Source organism: Euprymna scolopes, chromosome 17 (assembly GCF_053919585.1).
Source record: "Euprymna scolopes isolate OS-2025 chromosome 17, ASM5391958v1, whole genome shotgun sequence".
Classification (NCBI taxonomy): domain Eukaryota; kingdom Metazoa; phylum Mollusca; class Cephalopoda; order Sepiida; family Sepiolidae; genus Euprymna; species Euprymna scolopes.
In genome coordinates this window covers 84,759,096-84,776,817 of record NC_136498.1, presented here as the reverse complement: position 1 = coordinate 84,776,817, position 17,722 = coordinate 84,759,096, and the positions used below count along the sequence as shown (strand labels likewise).

Sequence of the window (17,722 nt, the reverse complement as noted above, 5' to 3'; positions counted from 1 at the left end):
GAGGTCAAATTTGTTTTTAACTTTGACCCCTATTATGACCCCTTAAAATTTATTGTTTGTGGGTCAAATCAATGTACACACAGACAGACACACAGATACACAGACACGTTCACTTTCATGTATATATATATATATATATATATATATATATATATATATATATATATATATATATATATAAGAGTAAATATTTAATAAAACATGTTAAAAACACCTTGAAAAAGAGTTAAAAACATATTTAATCTGAAAAGGAAACATATAATAAGAGGATAGTCTTTAATCCGTGGAGTTTCGAAGAAACGTTTTCCTTCTCATTGGAGGGCAGGAATCAGCAAAATACGCCAATATTTAGAAATATAGTGGGGGGAGTACATTATTTTCAAACAGGATTTAAGAAATGGAATAAAAAGATAGAAAATTTTTTTAACCGGAAATCTGGTTAGAAAATGTTTCCCCAAGGTTTAATATATTAAAATCTATTAGCCAGTGGCAATGTACATATCTCACTAAAATTAAGCCAGGTAAATTGATTCAAATATTAAGCAACATGATTAACATTTCTGTAATCGAGCATGTATATACATACTTGCAAAAACGAAAACAACAAGGAAAAGGATTTCATCATATTTGTATTTTTTCTAATGTTACAATTTTTTCGATATCAACTAGACAATTTTAAACTTTATATTGTTTAAAAATTTTTTAGGTTGGTATTTCGTCAGACTTATTGAATGAAATACCAGATACGCCAGATTGTAACCGATTTTGGCAGTGAACTCTCACCAGAAGAAACATAGAAATCTACGATTATCGAGGAAGTGGAGGGGTAATAGGCATATAAAACACCTCAGATATCGTGCTGCAGTTTTTGCATATTACATTTGCATGAAATGTCTTAATTTCCAATCCTATTAAGGTCAAAATCAGAAGGGAAAAATAAGTTAATTTTATATATATATATATATATATATATATATATAGGGATAATCTGAAAAATATCTAAATAAAATTTTACTGCTGCGAAATTTACCTAAATTCAATTTATTTTTTAAGCCTTGAAAATGGAAACTTAATTCAAAGATTTAATCGCTCGTGGCCACTGCTTTTAATTTTTTGTTTGCACCAAATCGATTTTCACTTGTTAAAAAAACATGTTTCTATACAGAAAATTGTCAAAATTGAATTACAAATTTACATTTACAAATAATCAAATAGTACTTTTTTAATATAATAGGAATGTCGAGGTTGTTTTACAATAGACTTTAGAACGTTTATTCGGTTCGAAAAACAAGTAGTGTCGAGCGTTACGTGAGAAAAGAAAAATGAACGCCACGAAAGTGGCATATCTTTCGAGTCTCGGTAATAAGACTTAAAAATAAATAATAAAAAATTACTGGTAGAAATCCACCCAATAAAAGATACTGACCGTGCTGAAATAATAAACTTATTTCGAAAGCCATCCTTAACATGAATAGGAAAGTTCTTTGTAAACTATTCTGTACTTTCACCTAACAATTTAAAAAATAATTAATGAATAAACTTGGGAAATTGAAATTCTCGCCGGAAGTTATATTACTGATGAAGTTTTATATCAAGAAAAGGATCGGACAAACACCATTTGCTGCTAACTTTACTTAGGGTACTGTTCTTGTTCGCTAATATTTATAAAATTATCTTTTGTTTTGTTTTTGTTGGTTTATGTTTTTCCCCAATTCATAAGAAAATTAGCTATTACTAACAAAAAGACCCGATGTTGCCCGGAATTGAATGACGATCAGTGAATGTTTAACACTCCCATGTTTTTATTGTCATTGAAATAAATAAAATCGTCCATTTTTCAATCAAATCGATTGATTGCCTGTTCTAGTTGGAGACCCCCCTTGCGTTGCACCAAGAGAAAGTTTCACATGCCTCTACACAGTGACTTAGTCCACAATATATTGTAGTCTACATTACAATGTAGAGATCGATTTTATAAAATTAGTTTTTATATATAATGGCTTGATTAAAGTTTAAATGCAAAAGTTATCATCGATCAGATCTGCTTTAAACAGAACATTCATTTCAAACGCACTGCTATCATATCAATATTATTGATCTTATATGCTTGCTCTCTGTGGGTGCTTTTCTAGAGTTATGATGTGATGAACAGTTAAAGGAATAGATAAAGTGGATATAATATCAACAATATTTTATAGTCCTTATCTCTACTCCTTAAAAAACGTTTTGGCACTGGCTTACTAAACAAAATGAGTCAAACTAACAAAAAGGATTTTCAGTTTTAGGTTGATCGTGATTAGCTACTATTAAAATAAAGGTAAACCAAACCACTACCTGTGTAAATGACTACTACAAATAGTTATTTAATTTTATTTTGGGGGACGATTATAAATAAGAGGAATAGGAGCTTAGCCTGCACTTCTGGAATGTTTCTGCTTTAACATTGTAAACGTGCCATTTTTACCTATTTATAAACTTTTGCAATTTTTACCTATTTATTCACTTTTTCCATTTTTACCTATTTATTAACTTTTGCCATTTTTACCTATTTATTCACTTTTGCTATTTTTACCTATTTATTCACTTTTGCCATTTTTATCTATTTATTCACTTTTGCTATTTCCATCTATTTATTCACTTTTGCAATTTTTACCTATTTATTCACTTTTGCAATTTGTACCTATTTATTCACTTTTGCCATTTTTACCTATTTATTAACTTTTGCCATTTGTACCTATTTATTAACTTTTACCATTTTTACCTATTTATTCACTTTTGCTATTTTTACCTATTTATTCACTTTTGCCATTTTTACCTATTTATTCACTTTTTGAATTTTTAGCTATTTATTAACTTTTGCCATTTGTACCTATTTATTAACTTTTGCCATTTTTACCTATTTATTAACTTTTGCCATTTGTACCTATTTATTAACTTTTACCATTTTTACCTATTTATTCACTTTTGCTATTTTTACCTATTTATTCACTTTTGCCATTTTATCTATTTATTCACTTTTGCTATTTCCATCTATTTATTCACTTTTGCAATTTTTACCTATTTATTCACTTTTGCAATTTGTACCTATTTATTCACTTTTGCCATTTTTACCTATTTATTAACTTTTGCCATTTGTACCTATTTATTAACTTTTGCCATTTTTACCTATTTATTCACTTTTGCTATTTTTACCTATTTATTCACTTTTGCCATTTGCACCTATTTATTCACTTTTTGAATTTTTAGCTATTTATTAACTTTTGCCATTTGTACCTATTTATTAACTTTTGCCATTTTTACCTATTTATTAACTTTTGCCATTTGTACCTATTTATTAACTTTTACCATTTTTACCTATTTATTCACTTTTGCTATTTTTACCTATTTATTCACTTTTGCCATTTTATCTATTTATTCACTTTTGCTATTTCCATCTATTTATTCACTTTTGCAATTTTTACCTATTTATTCACTTTTGCAATTTGTACCTATTTATTCACTTTTGCCATTTTTAGCTATTTATTAACTTTTGCCATTTGTACCTATTTATTAACTTTTACCATTTTTACCTATTTATTCACTTTTGCTATTTTTACCTATTTATTCACTTTTGCCATTTTTACCTATTTATTCACTTTTTGAATTTTTAGCTATTTATTAACTTTTGCCATTTGTACCTATTTATTAACTTTTGCCATTTTTACCTATTTATTAACTTTTGCCATTTGTACCTATTTATTAACTTTTACCATTTTTACCTATTTATTCACTTTTGCTATTTTTACCTATTTATTCACTTTTGCCATTTTATCTATTTATTCACTTTTGCTATTTCCATCTATTTATTCACTTTTGCAATTTTTACCTATTTATTCACTTTTGCAATTTGTACCTATTTATTCACTTTTGCCATTTTTACCTATTTATTAACTTTTGCCATTTGTACCTATTTATTAACTTTTGCCATTTTTACCTATTTATTCACTTTTGCTATTGTTACCTATTTATTCACTTTTGCTATTTTTTACCTATTTATTAACTTTTTCTATTTTTACCTATTTATTAACTTTTGCTATTTTTACCTATTTATTCACTTTTGCAATTTTTACCTATTCATTCACTTTTGCAATTTGCACCTATTGATTCACTTTTGCTATTTTTACCAATTTATTCACTTTTGCTATTTTCACCTATTTATTAACTTTTGCAATCTTTACCTATTTATGCACTTTTGCCATTTTAGCTATTTATTAACTTTTGCCATTTGCACCTATTTATTCACTTTTGCTATTTTTACCTATTTATTCACTTTTGCCATTTGTACCTATTTATTAACTTTTGCAATTTTTACCTATGTATTAACTTTTTCAATCTTTACCTATTTATGCACTTTTGCCATTTTAGCTATTTTTAACTTTTGCCATTTGCACCTATTTATTCACTTTTGCTATTTTTACCTATTTATGCAGTTTGGCCATTTTTAACTATTTATTAACTTTTGCCATTTTTACCTATTTAATTACTTTTGCTATTTTAACCTATTTATTCACTTTTGCAATTTTTACCTATTTACGCCCTTTGGCAATTTTTAGCTATATATTAACTTTTGCCATTTGTACATATTTATTCACTTTTGCTATTTTTACCTATTTATTCACTTTTGCAATTTTTACCTATTTATTCACTTTTGCCATTTGCACCAATTTATTCACTTTTGCTATTTACACCTATTTATTCACTTTTGCAATCTTTACCTATTTATTCACTTTTGTCATTTAAGCTATTTATTCACTTTTGAAATTTGCACCTATTTATTAACTTTTGCTATTTTTACCTATTTATGCCATTTGGCAATTTTTAGCTATTTATTAACTTTTGCAATTTGTACCTATTTATTCACATTTGCTATTTTTACCTATTTATTCACTTTTGCTATTTTTACCTGTTTATTCATCTTTGCAAAGTTTATCTGTTTATTCACTTTTTCAATTTGTACCTATTGATTCACTTTTTTTATTTCGACCTATTCATTTACTTTTGCAATTTTTTACTTATTTATTCACTTTTGCCATTTTTACCTATTTATTCACTTTTGCAATTTTTACCTATTTATTCACTTTTGCGATTTGTACCTATTTATTCACATTTGCTATTTTTACCTATTTATTCACTTTTGCAATTTTTACCTATTTATTCACTTTTGCCATTTTTACCAATTTATTCACTTTTGCAATTTTTACCTATTTATTCACTTTTTTTTATTTCGACCTATTTATTCACTTTTGCAATTTTTACCTATTTATGTACTTTTGAATTTTTACCTAATTATTCACTTTTCAATTTTTACCTATTTATTCACTTTTGCAATTTTTACCTATTTATTCACTTTTCCATTTTTACCTATTTTTTACTTCTGCTATTTTTTTGCAATTTTTACCTATTTATTCACTTTTCCATTTTTACCTATTTTTTACTTCTGCTATTTTTACCTATTTATTAACTTTTGCAATTTTTACCTATTTTTTACTTCTGCTATTTTTACCTATTTATTCACTTTTGCAATTTGTACCTATTTATTCACTTTTGCCATTTTTATCTATTTTTTACTTCTGCTATTTTTACCTATTTATTCACTTTTGCCATTTTTACCTATTTATTTACTTCTGCTATTTTTACCTATTTATTCACTTTTGCCATTTTTACCTATTTTTTACTTCTGCTACTTTTACCTATTTATTCACTTTTGCAATTTGTACCTATTTATTCACTTTTGCCATTTTTACCTATTTTTTACTTCTGCTATTTTTACCTATTTATTCACTTTTGCAATTTGTACCTATTTAATCACGTTTGCAATTTTTACCTATTTTTTACTTCTGCTATTTTTAACTATTTATTCACTTTTGCCATTTTTTCCTATTTTTTACTTCTGCTATTTGTACCTATTTATTCACTTTTGCCATTTTTACCTATTTTTTACTTCTGCTACTTTTACCTATTAATTCACTTTTGCAATTTTTACCTATTTTTTACTTCTGCTATTTTTACCTATTTATTCACTTTTGCCATTTTTACCTATTTTTTACTTCTGCTATTTTTACCTATTTTTTCACTTTTGCTATTTTTACCTATTTTTTACTTCTGCTATTTTAACCTATTTATTAACTTTTGCCATTTTTACCTATTTTTTACTTCTGCTATTTTTACCTATTTATTCACTTTTGCCATTTTTACCTATTTTTTACTTCTGCTATTTTTACCTATTTATTCACTTTTGCCATTTTTACCAATTTTTTACTTCTGCTATTTTTACCTATTTATTCACTTTTGCATTTTTACCTATTTATTCACTTTTGCCATTTTTACCTATTTTTTACTTCTGCTATTTTTACCTATTTATTCACTTTTGCTATTTTTATCTATTTATTCACTTTTGCTATTTCCATCTATTTATTCACTTTTGCTATTTTTACCTATTTATTCACTTTTTCTATTTTTACCTATTTATTCACTTTTGCTATGTTTATCTATTTATTCACTTTTGCTATTTGCATCTATTTGTTCACTTTTGCTATTTCTAGGTATTTATTCACTTTTGCCATTTGTACCTATTTATTCACTTTTGCCATTTTTACCTATTTATTAACTTTTGCCATTTGTACCTATTTATTAACTTTTACCATTTTTACCTATTTATTCACTTTTGGCATTTGTACCTATTTATTTACTTTTGCCACTTTTACCTATTTATTCACTTTTGCCATTTTTACCTATTTATTCACTTTTGCTATTTTTATCAATTTATTCACTTTTGCCATTTTTTCCTATTTATTCACTTTTGCCATTTTTACCTATTTATTCACTTTTGCTATTTTTACCTATTTATTCACTTTTGCTATTTCTATCTATTTATTCACTTTTGCCATTTGTACCTATTTATTAACTTTTGCAATTTTTACCTATTTATGCACTTTTGCCATTTTTACCTATTTATTCACTTTTGCAATTTGTACCTATGTATTCACTTTTGCAATTATTACCTATTTATTCACTTTTGCAATTTTTACCTATTTATTCACTTTTGCCATTTTTACCTATTTATTCACTTTTCCCATTTTTACCTATTTATTCACTTTTGCAATTTGTACCTATTTATTCTCTTTTGCAATTTTTACCTATTTATTCAGTTTTACAATTTAACCTGTTTATTCACATTTGCCATTTTTATCTATTTATTCACTTTTGCTATTTTTACCTATTTATTGACTTTTGCTATTTTTACCAATTTATTCACTTTTGCAATTTTTACCTATTTATTCACTTTTGCTATTTTTACCAATTTATTCACTTTTGCTATTTTACCAATTTATTCACTTTTGCAATTTTTACCTATTTATTCACTTTTGCTATTTTACCAATTTATTAACTTTTGCTATTTTTACCTATTTATTCACTTTTCCCATTTTTACCTATTTATTCACTTTTGCAATTTTTACCTACTTATTCAGTTTTGCAATTTTTTACTTATTTATTCACTTTAGCCATTTTTACCTATTTATTCACTTTTGCCATTTTTACCTATTTATTCACTTTTGCCATTTTTACCTATTGATTCACTTTTGCCATTTTTACCTATTTATTCACTTTTGCTATTTTTACCTATTTATCAACTTTTGATATTTTCACCTATTTATTCACTTTTGCAATCTTTACCTATTTATTAACTTTTGCCATTTGCACCTATTTATTCACTTTTGCTATTATTACCTGTTTATTAACTTTTGCAATTTTTATCTTTTTATTCACTTTCGCCATTTGTACCTATTTATTCACTTTTGTTATTTCGACCTATTAATTCACTTTTGCCATTTGCACCTATTTATTAACTTTTGCTATCTTTACCTATTTATGCCCTTTGGTCATTTTTACCTATTCATTAACTTTTGCCATTTGTACCTATTTATTCACTTTTGCTATTTTTACCTATTTATTCAACTTTTGCCATTTGCACCTATTTATTCACTTTTGCTATTTTTACCTATTTATTAACTTTTACCATTTTTACCTATTTATTCACTTTTGGCATTTGTACCTATTTATTTACTTTTGCCACTTTTACCTATTTATTCACTTTTGCCATTTTTACCTATTTATTCACTTTTGCTATTTTTATCAATTTATTCACTTTTGCCATTTTTTCCTATTTATTCACTTTTGCCATTTTTACCTATTTATTCACTTTTGCTATTTTTACCTATTTATTCACTTTTTCTATTTCTATCTATTTATTCACTTTTGCCATTTGTACCTATTTATTAACTTTTGCAATTTTTACCTATTTATGCACTTTTGCCATTTTTACCTATTTATTCACTTTTGCAATTTGTACCTATGTATTCACTTTTGCAATTATTACCTATTTATTCACTTTTGCAATTTTTACCTATTTATTCACTTTTGCCATTTTTACCTATTTATTCACTTTTCCCATTTTTACCTATTTATTCACTTTTACAATTTGTACCTATTTATTCTCTTTTGCAATTTTTACCTATTTATTCAGTTTTACAATTTTACCTGTTTATTCACATTTGCCATTTTTATCTATTTATTCACTTTTGCTATTTTTACCTATTTATTGACTTTTGCTATTTTTACCAATTTATTCACTTTTGCAATTTTTACCTATTTATTCACTTTTGCTATTTTTACCAATTTATTCACTTTTGCTATTTTACCAATTTATTCACTTTTGCTTTTTTTACCTATTTATTCACTTTTCCCATTTTTACCTATTTATTCACTTTTGCAATTTTTACCTACTTATTCAGTTTTGCAATTTTTTACTTATTTATTCACTTTAGCCATTTTTACCTATTTATTCACTTTTGCTATTTTTACCTATTTATTGACTTTTGCTATTTTTACCAATTTATTCACTTTTGCAATTTTTACCTATTTATTCACTTTTGCTATTTTTACCAATTTATTCACTTTTGCTATTTTACCAATTTATTCACTTTTGCAATTTTTACCTATTTATTCACTTTTGCTATTTTACCAATTTATTCACTTTTGCTATTTTTACCTATTTATTCACTTTTCCCATTTTTACCTATTTATTCACTTTTGCAATTTTTACCTACTTATTCAGTTTTGCAATTTTTTACTTATTTATTCACTTTAGCCATTTTTACCTATTTATTCACTTTTGCCATTTTTACCTATTTATTCACTTTTGCAATTTTTACCTATTTATTCACTTTTGCCATTTTTACCTATTGATTCACTTTTGCCATTTTTACCTATTTATTAACTTTTGCTATTTTTACCTATTTATCAACTTTTGATATTTTCACCTATTTATTCACTTTTGCAATCTTTACCTATTTATTAACTTTTGCCATTTGCACCTATTTATTCACTTTTGCTATTATTACCTGTTTATTAACTTTTGCAATTTTTATCTTTTTATTCACTTTCGCCATTTGTACCTATTTATTCACTTTTGTTATTTCGACCTATTAATTCACTTTTGCCATTTGCACCTATTTATTAACTTTTGCTATCTTTACCTATTTATGCCCTTTGGTCATTTTTACCTATTCATTAACTTTTGCCATTTGTACCTATTTATTCACTTTTGCTATTTTTACCTATTTATTCAACTTTTGCCATTTGCACCTATTTATTCACTTTTGCTATTTTTACCTATTTATTAACTTTTGCAATTTTTACCTATTTATTCACTTTTGCCATTTTTACCTATTTTTTTACTTCTGCTATTTTTACCTATTTATTCACTTTTGCAATTTTTACCTATTTTTTACTTCTGCTATTTTTACCTATTTATTCACTTTTGTCATTTTTACCTATTTATTAATTTTTTCAATTTTTACCTATTTATTAACTTTTGCAATCTTTACCTATTTATGCACTTTTGCCATTTTAGCTATTTTTAACTTTTGCCATTTGCACCTATTTATTCACTTTTGCTATTTTTACCTATTTATTCACTTTTGCCATTTGCACCTATTTATTCACTTTTGCTATTTTTACCTATTTATGCAGTTTGGCCATTTTTAACTATTTTTTACTTCTGCTATTTTTACCTATTTATTCACTTTTGTCATTTTTACCTATTTATTCACTTTTCAATTTTTACCTATTTATTAACTTTTGTTATTTCGACCTATTTATTTACTTTTTCAATTTTTACCTAAGTATTCACTTTTCCATTTTTACCTATTTATTCACTTTTGCTATTTTTACCTATTTATTCACTTTTCAATTTTACCTATTTATTAACTTTTGCCATTTTTACCTATTTTTTACTTTTGCTTTTTTTACCTATTTATTAACTTTTCCATTTTTACCTATTTATTCACTTTTCAATTTTTACATATTTATTTACCTTTGCCATTTGTACCTATTGATTCACTTTTGCAATTTTTACCTATTTATTCACTTTTCTATTTTTACCTATTTATTCACTTTTGCCATTTTTACCTATTTAAGTACTTTCGCTATTTTTACCTATTTATTCACTTTTGCTATTTTTACCTATTTATTCACTTTTGCTATTTTTACCTATTTATTGACTTTTGCTATTTTTACCTATTCATTCACTTTTCCATTTTTACCTATTTATTCACTTTTGCTATTTTTACCTATTTATTGACTTTTGCTATTTTTACCTATTTATTGACTTTTGCTATTTTTACCTATTTATTCACTTTTCCATTTTTACCTATTTATTTACTTTTGCTATTTTTACCTATTTATTGACTTTTGCTATTTTTACGTATTTATTCACTTGTGCAATTTTTACCTATTTATTCACTTTTACTATTTTTATTATTTGTTTATTTTTGCACTTTTATTATTTATTCATTTGTGCAATTTTAACCTATTTATTAACTTTTGCAATTTTTATTATATATTTACTTATTTATTCACTTTTGCTATTTTTACCTATTTATTCACTTTTGCTTTTTTTACCTATTTATTGACTTTTGCTATTTTTATTATTTATTCATTTTTGCAATTTTTATTATTTATTCATTTTTGCCATGTTTACCTTTTTATTTAGTTTTGCTATGTGTATTATTTATTCACTTTTTCAATTTTTACCTATTTATTCACTTTTGTCAATATTTTTATTTTATAACTTTTGCAATTTTTATTATTTATTCATTTTTGCAATTTTTACCTATTTCTTCACTGTTTCCATTTTTATCTATTTCTTCACTGTTGCCATTTTTTCCTATTTCTTCACTCTTTCCATTTTTACCGTGCCAGTTTCCTTCTAAATTCGTATTAGAATATAAGCTGAAAAATTTTAAATAATAAATGTAACTTTTCATACATAATTTCAGGTTTATTGGCTAGATTGATGTATTAATGTTCTTGTAAAAATAAACTTTAATCATTTTCTTTCTGTTAGATTATATTTTCCTGGTAAGCAATGGGGAGATTTATCAAAAAGTTAGTTTTTTGTTAGAAGCAAAACATCGAATTCAGTTCCGTTGTTGGATTTAAAAAATAATAAACAGTGTTTTGCTATGTAATTTTATGTTTATACACTAGATAAAATGTACATAGGTTTTCATTTTCTGTAAAAATCTGTGTTTATGACGAAATGAAATTTGGCAAACTGGTGTACTTTTGGGATAACCAAAGTGGCGGATTGAAATCTGGCGTGCTGGCGTCCCAAATAAGAATTACCGATTAGTTTACATTAAATTTATATTCAAAACTGAGCATCCACTTTATATACTGAAATAATTGTTGTTATTTCAAAAAAGTTTTTTTTTAATTAATATTTTATTTTAGACTGGGGAATTAGCTGAGAATGTCAATGTACAAATTTATGATTATTATTATTATTATTATTATTATTTATTACTATTTTTTTTCATCTCGTTTTTGTTCTTGTTTTTTTACAGCAAGTCAAATAAATTTAATCACCCACCAAATTTCTATAATTGAAATAAAATTTAAACTTCATTTATAGATTAAGGCACAGCAATGTCCACGCCCTCCCCATGTTAAAAATGGTATTCTAAGTAGTAACATTATTATTTATAAATTCGTTCGTAACAATGTGAGGGGGCATTGTTAATATTTTAGTCTTACATCATTTTCTCATTTTGCCTTCAAATCGTCGACTATTTTCAATTGTTTATGAAAATATTCAAGTAGCATGTTGTACACTAACAATGAACAATCTGATTTTTCTTTAAAATCCAAATAAATTTTTTCTTGTCTTACAATTTTTAATCAATTACAAAAAAAAACATTTGAGAAAAAATATACGCAGAATTTCCCAGGAGTTTATGTAATAATTTAAAAATTTACAAGAAAAAAAAACAACAAATCTCTTCTTAAATATTTATAAAATATAAAAGAATTTGAATCATATTAGATTCAGAAATTTAGAACAGAATCGGTAAAAATTTTTTAATCGTCCTATCACTAATATATATATATATATATATATATATATATATATATATATATATATATATATATATATATATATATATATATATATAAAGATATGTACATATATACTTCAAATATATATGTACATCTTGGGTTGAGCATACTGGGAAGTGATATACAAACTGCCATTAGCATATGAAGCGATGCTCTTTGTGTAAGTCATTACCCATACAGCATCAGCCATATAATGGTGAGAAGCCTTGACTGTCATTTGGGCGGTCGCGTTTCGATCTTGGCTTGAGGCAGTTGCCTGTGAAACAGCGAAACAGTACTGTATGTGGATGTCTATATATATATATATATATATATATATATATATATATATATATATATATATATATATATATATATATATATATAAACTAGGACTATCCACTTATTTAGTGTTTCCTTTTCAAATTAAATATGTTTTAACTCTTTTACAAAGTGTTTTTTTAAATGTTTTATTAACTATTTGCTCTTATATATATATATATATATATATATATATATATACATATATTTATATATATATATATATATATATATATATATATTTTAAATATACATATATGGCCGTGTACTACCGTTATCTAATAAATATGACACACAGGCAATACAGCTAGGGTGTCCTACCTCCGAAAACTAAATAACCTTTGATTATCTCATACATTATTGAATTTGAGTCACGTAAATTAATGACTATTTAAACAGCTAAAAAAAATTAACACAGAAAGATGGTGCTTTTTGTTTTTTTTTAGGGTGTGTGGTAGAGTTGGATTGAGTTAAAGTTATATTCTATTATATAAATTTACATTTTAAAGAAATGTTAGTATTTTGTTGGAATTTATTTTTTTAAATAGTTCTTTCATATTGTTGATAGTGTAATAATTTTGCAGGATATGCGTGAGATCGCCACAATCCAAAAGAAAATGTTTTACCGTAAAGGGTACTTCGCATGCAAAACATTCTGGAGGGTCTTCTTTTTTTAGTAGGAAGGAGTGGGTAATGTGCGTATGTCCTATGCGAATACGGGACAAAATCACTTCCTCCGTACGTGATCTTCTGGCATCTGGTAATCGTTCTTCTGTTGTGGGTTTGATCTTGAAACGTTTGTTATTTGGACAGTTATTCCATCTTTCTTGCCATTTCTTCATAATGAGATCATTTATTTGTTGTTTGTAGTCAGAGTGTTGAATTTTTATATTGCTTTTATTGAGTTCGACTAGTCGGTGCCAATTTTCAGAAAGATGTACCTGAAGCATGTTGTGAAAATAAAAACCAAGACGAAAATAATAATCCAAATATGTCTACATATTTTCCATCTTTATTGTCCTTAGTTTAAAAATGTTTATCAAATAAAATGTGTTATTTTATTCAAAATATTTGCATTTTGTATGAAAAAATTTATGCGTGCAGTTTTGATTTAAACTGTTTGAATTATATGTTTTTTAGTTATAGTCAGCTAAAGTCTTCCTGTATTTTCCCGAAACAATGATGACACAAAATAGTCTATTCGTTTTTTCTGTTATTCAGTATTTGTATTTTTGTGACGGGACACCGGACGATGCCGGGTGTCCCGTTCAGCTAGGTGAAGATAAGAATGCTTATGGCCGGGGGGGGGGGGCGTGCTGATACTGTGTCAAAGATTAAGACAAGCGTTTATGAGATCCTCGGGAGACATATCTGTTTTAATGGCGGAAAAAAAGGAGATTATTTCTATAGTTGGATCTGGTGAGAATGAGTTTTTAATTGATTCGGACAGTCTCGAGAATTGGGCTCCAAAATGTCTGCTCGGAAATCGGGGACCCGTGGTGTTTTAACTCAAGAGACCACCAAGCTAGTTTGACAGATATGTTCACAAAACAATAGAGAAAGGGAAAAGTATAAGAAAATAGAGGGATAGAAAAAGAAATTCACAAGAGAAGAAAGAGGGGGGAATAGAAGATAATGGAGAAAAGGAAGGAAGATGCTTTTGATATAAACAACGATCGCCTACTCGAAAAAGGAGATATAGAAGGGTTTTGGCAGTCTTTGGTCAGCGAGCGAAGCGTACACATCGGCTCTCGCCCCGCCTGGGGTGAGAGGCAGGGGCAGAAGTCTCAGTAAGGACTAACTTAAAAAGTTCTTGTTCTTAGCTAGAGAATTAACCTGAAAGCTCACGTATACAACCTGCATCACGAAGCGCGGATAACGAAAACATGACTTTAAACAAATGTAGAATGATTGCAAATAATTATTTTATTTGGTTTAAACGAAAATGACCTCAGAGTTTTTTCTTTGTTTTTCGATTGCCGGCATAAGTGAAGATGCAGTTTATTTCAGGTATGCCCTGACGCCAGACGACGAAGACGCAGACATAAAACCAGAGTGACGGCCGAAGAGGACAATGTTGCCACACGGACTTGGGGTCATGCACGTTTAACGTGCCTTGAGCAGCGGAGGTATGTTTTCCAGGGACCGGTACGAGTCTGGTCACGCTGGAGGGGTCCACCACTAGACGACGCAGGCCCGAGACATCGTCTCGTTACAACGTGATGCACGTGAGATGTCCCGTTACAACGTGATGCGTGTGACGCGTCCGTTGCAGCGTGACGCATCCGTTACATTTTAACGTGATTTATTGAAATAAAATATAAATAGCACATTATTGAAAAGTATACGATAAAAAATAACAAAATCATACAAATGAGAATAACAAAATTAGTCTTTATTTTCACTTTTATTAACAAATTTTTATTTGAAATTTTATTAATATATATTTATGAAATTAAGAAAACACACACACACACACACACACACACACATATATATATATGTTTATGAAAACATATATGCTTATGAAATTATAGAAATAAAAATAACAAAATTATTATTTATTTGCCCTTCTCACGGTTTTATGATTAAAACATAAAGATGTATTTACAAATAGATTGCAAAAAGTGTTTTCAGCAATTCTTAATAGAAAAAAGATTGCAAAAACTATTTTCAATAATTCTTTTAAAATGATTAGAAATTAGGCGAGGTGTTTTAGATAAAACTTAATAAAAAGAATATGTGCACAGGAGAGATACAGAGGCGAGAAAAAAAGCGGAGGGACGATTTTGAGTCGTCACCGGTTCTGGTTACAGTCACCTGGAAAATATTGAAGACTTTAGCTGACTATAACCAGATTTTCAATCTTAAATTAATTATTATGTCAATATTCAATTCTTTTCTTCATAAATCGAGAGTATAGTGTAGTTTGATATGCATTGAGTTCCCCCTAAAATGACGTTTTAAAAAGCTTAGAGTCGAGTTCTTGGAACCAAACTGAACAGGCCGGAATTTACAACGTCGTCCGAGCGGCGACAAGACTTTATTATTATTTTTTATTTTTTTTATTATTATTATTATTATTATTATTATTTCACGCTATTCCTGTATAGAGTATCGTTGATGCGAAAGTGGAATTTGTGAAAATTGAAAATGTAAAGCGCCGAGAAATGGAAATATTAAACGATTCGCGTTCAAAATTGAAAGCGCCGAGAAATGGAAGATTGAAATGTGATTCGAGTCAGACTTCTCTAATCGTCTTCGTATAATAGAGAATTACGATTCGACTGACTTTTTTGTGTTTGAGAAGCTAATACACTAGCAATGTTTGAGAAGCTAGAACAATCTAGCGGTGCTCGAGAGGTTAGTAGTGCCTCGCGGTGTTTGAAGTTGACGTGAGTGTCGATCTGGGCATGGTGTTATGTGAGGTACTTTTAACGATGATGAGGGGAATATAGTTTTATATTTATTGATTGGCATACCAGCGAGGTCTCGTCCCCTCAAAAAAACGTTATAAAAAAACCTGAGGTCGAGTTCTTAGAATCGAACTGAACTATACATATATATACACATATATACATTATATATATATATATATATATATATATATATATATATATATATATATATATCTATCTACGTATATATACATATATACATAGACATATATATACATATATATATATATATACATATTTATATACACCAGATATGTATATATACACATACATATATATATATACATATATATATACACATATATGCATATATATATACACATACACATATATATACATATAAATATATATACATATACATATATATATATCAATATACATACATATACATCCTCACCACATGCCCACTCTATCTCAGTCTATGCTTAATAACGTGAGCCTCAATGTTAAGGCATTCGGTCCGATCAAGCACAGCCATATCACTAACATATATCTGCCAACCCTCACCTAAGATTCGCCGTAGACACATCTGGTGAAACCGCTCGAGACGTCTCAAATGCTCCCTGTATGTTGTCCAAGTTTCACAACCATAGAGAAGAGTAGAGAGAACTCATGTGGCATAAACCTTAATCTTAGTGGCAGCAAGATCCCATGACGTCTCCACAGACGCCTGTCCAACTTTCCGAAGTCATCACTTACCCTGCTGATCTGTAACGATACCTCATCATCCAGGGCACCAGACATACTCAGTGTGCTACCCAAGTATACAAATTTAGAGACAACCGCTATCCTTGACCCACAGATATAAACTGATGGCTCATTGTATGGCTTGACCGGAGCAGGCTGATACATTAAGACAGTTTTTTTTCAGATTGATGGTCAGGCCCAATACGCTGCAGGCAACCGCAAAAGTGTCCACAAGATGCTGCATATCAGTCACCGTATGAGCCACCAGATCACAGTCATCTGCATAGAGCAAGTCACGAATCGTATTCGTGAGTACCTGGTGAGGCATTGAAGTGCCTAATGTTAAACAACCCCCCAGTAGTTCGGTAACGAATATAGACACCATCAGAGCACCCCCCAAATGCCATCCGAAAGACCATGGTGAAATACAGCGCAAAGAGTGTGGGTGCTGGAATGTCTCCCTGCTTAATACCATTTTCTACTGGATAGGATCAGCCAGCTTTCCCCAACGTTGATCACAGCCTTCATATCATCGTGGAAGAGCTTTAAGATGGTTATAAACTTGTCAGGACAGCCAAGCCTTTTCAAAATCTCCCACAAAGCATCCCTATTGACTGTATCAAAGGCCTTAGTTTAATCGATGAACGCCCTGATACAGTCCTTTTTGTTGTTCTATACATTTCTCCCGCAGTTGCATGGCTGTAAAAATCATATACACTGCGCCTCGACATCTTCTGAAACCACACTGCGACTCAGGCAAAACATCATCAGCAATA

General features: G+C 28.0%; 1 long non-coding RNA gene across 8 annotated transcripts; it reads right to left on the bottom strand.

Moving 5' to 3' along the window:
* Positions 1 to 1,001: 1,001 nt before the first annotated feature.
* LOC145296838 (uncharacterized) lies at positions 1,002 to 12,446 on the bottom strand. 8 transcript variants are annotated; one of them, XR_013870037.1, is made up of 3 exons: positions 9,793 to 12,444; positions 6,340 to 6,392; positions 1,002 to 6,260 (listed from the first exon to the last, which is right to left on the bottom strand). It is a non-coding gene; the product is annotated as an uncharacterized LOC145296838 (long non-coding RNA). The 8 variants fall into 8 exon arrangements; XR_013870032.1 differs by lacking the exon at positions 6,340 to 6,392 and having other exon boundaries at positions 1,003 to 6,313; positions 9,793 to 10,509; positions 10,832 to 12,446; XR_013870031.1 differs by lacking the exon at positions 6,340 to 6,392 and having other exon boundaries at positions 1,003 to 6,313; positions 9,793 to 10,165; positions 10,298 to 12,444.
* Between the last annotated feature and the right edge of the window lie 5,276 nt (positions 12,447 to 17,722).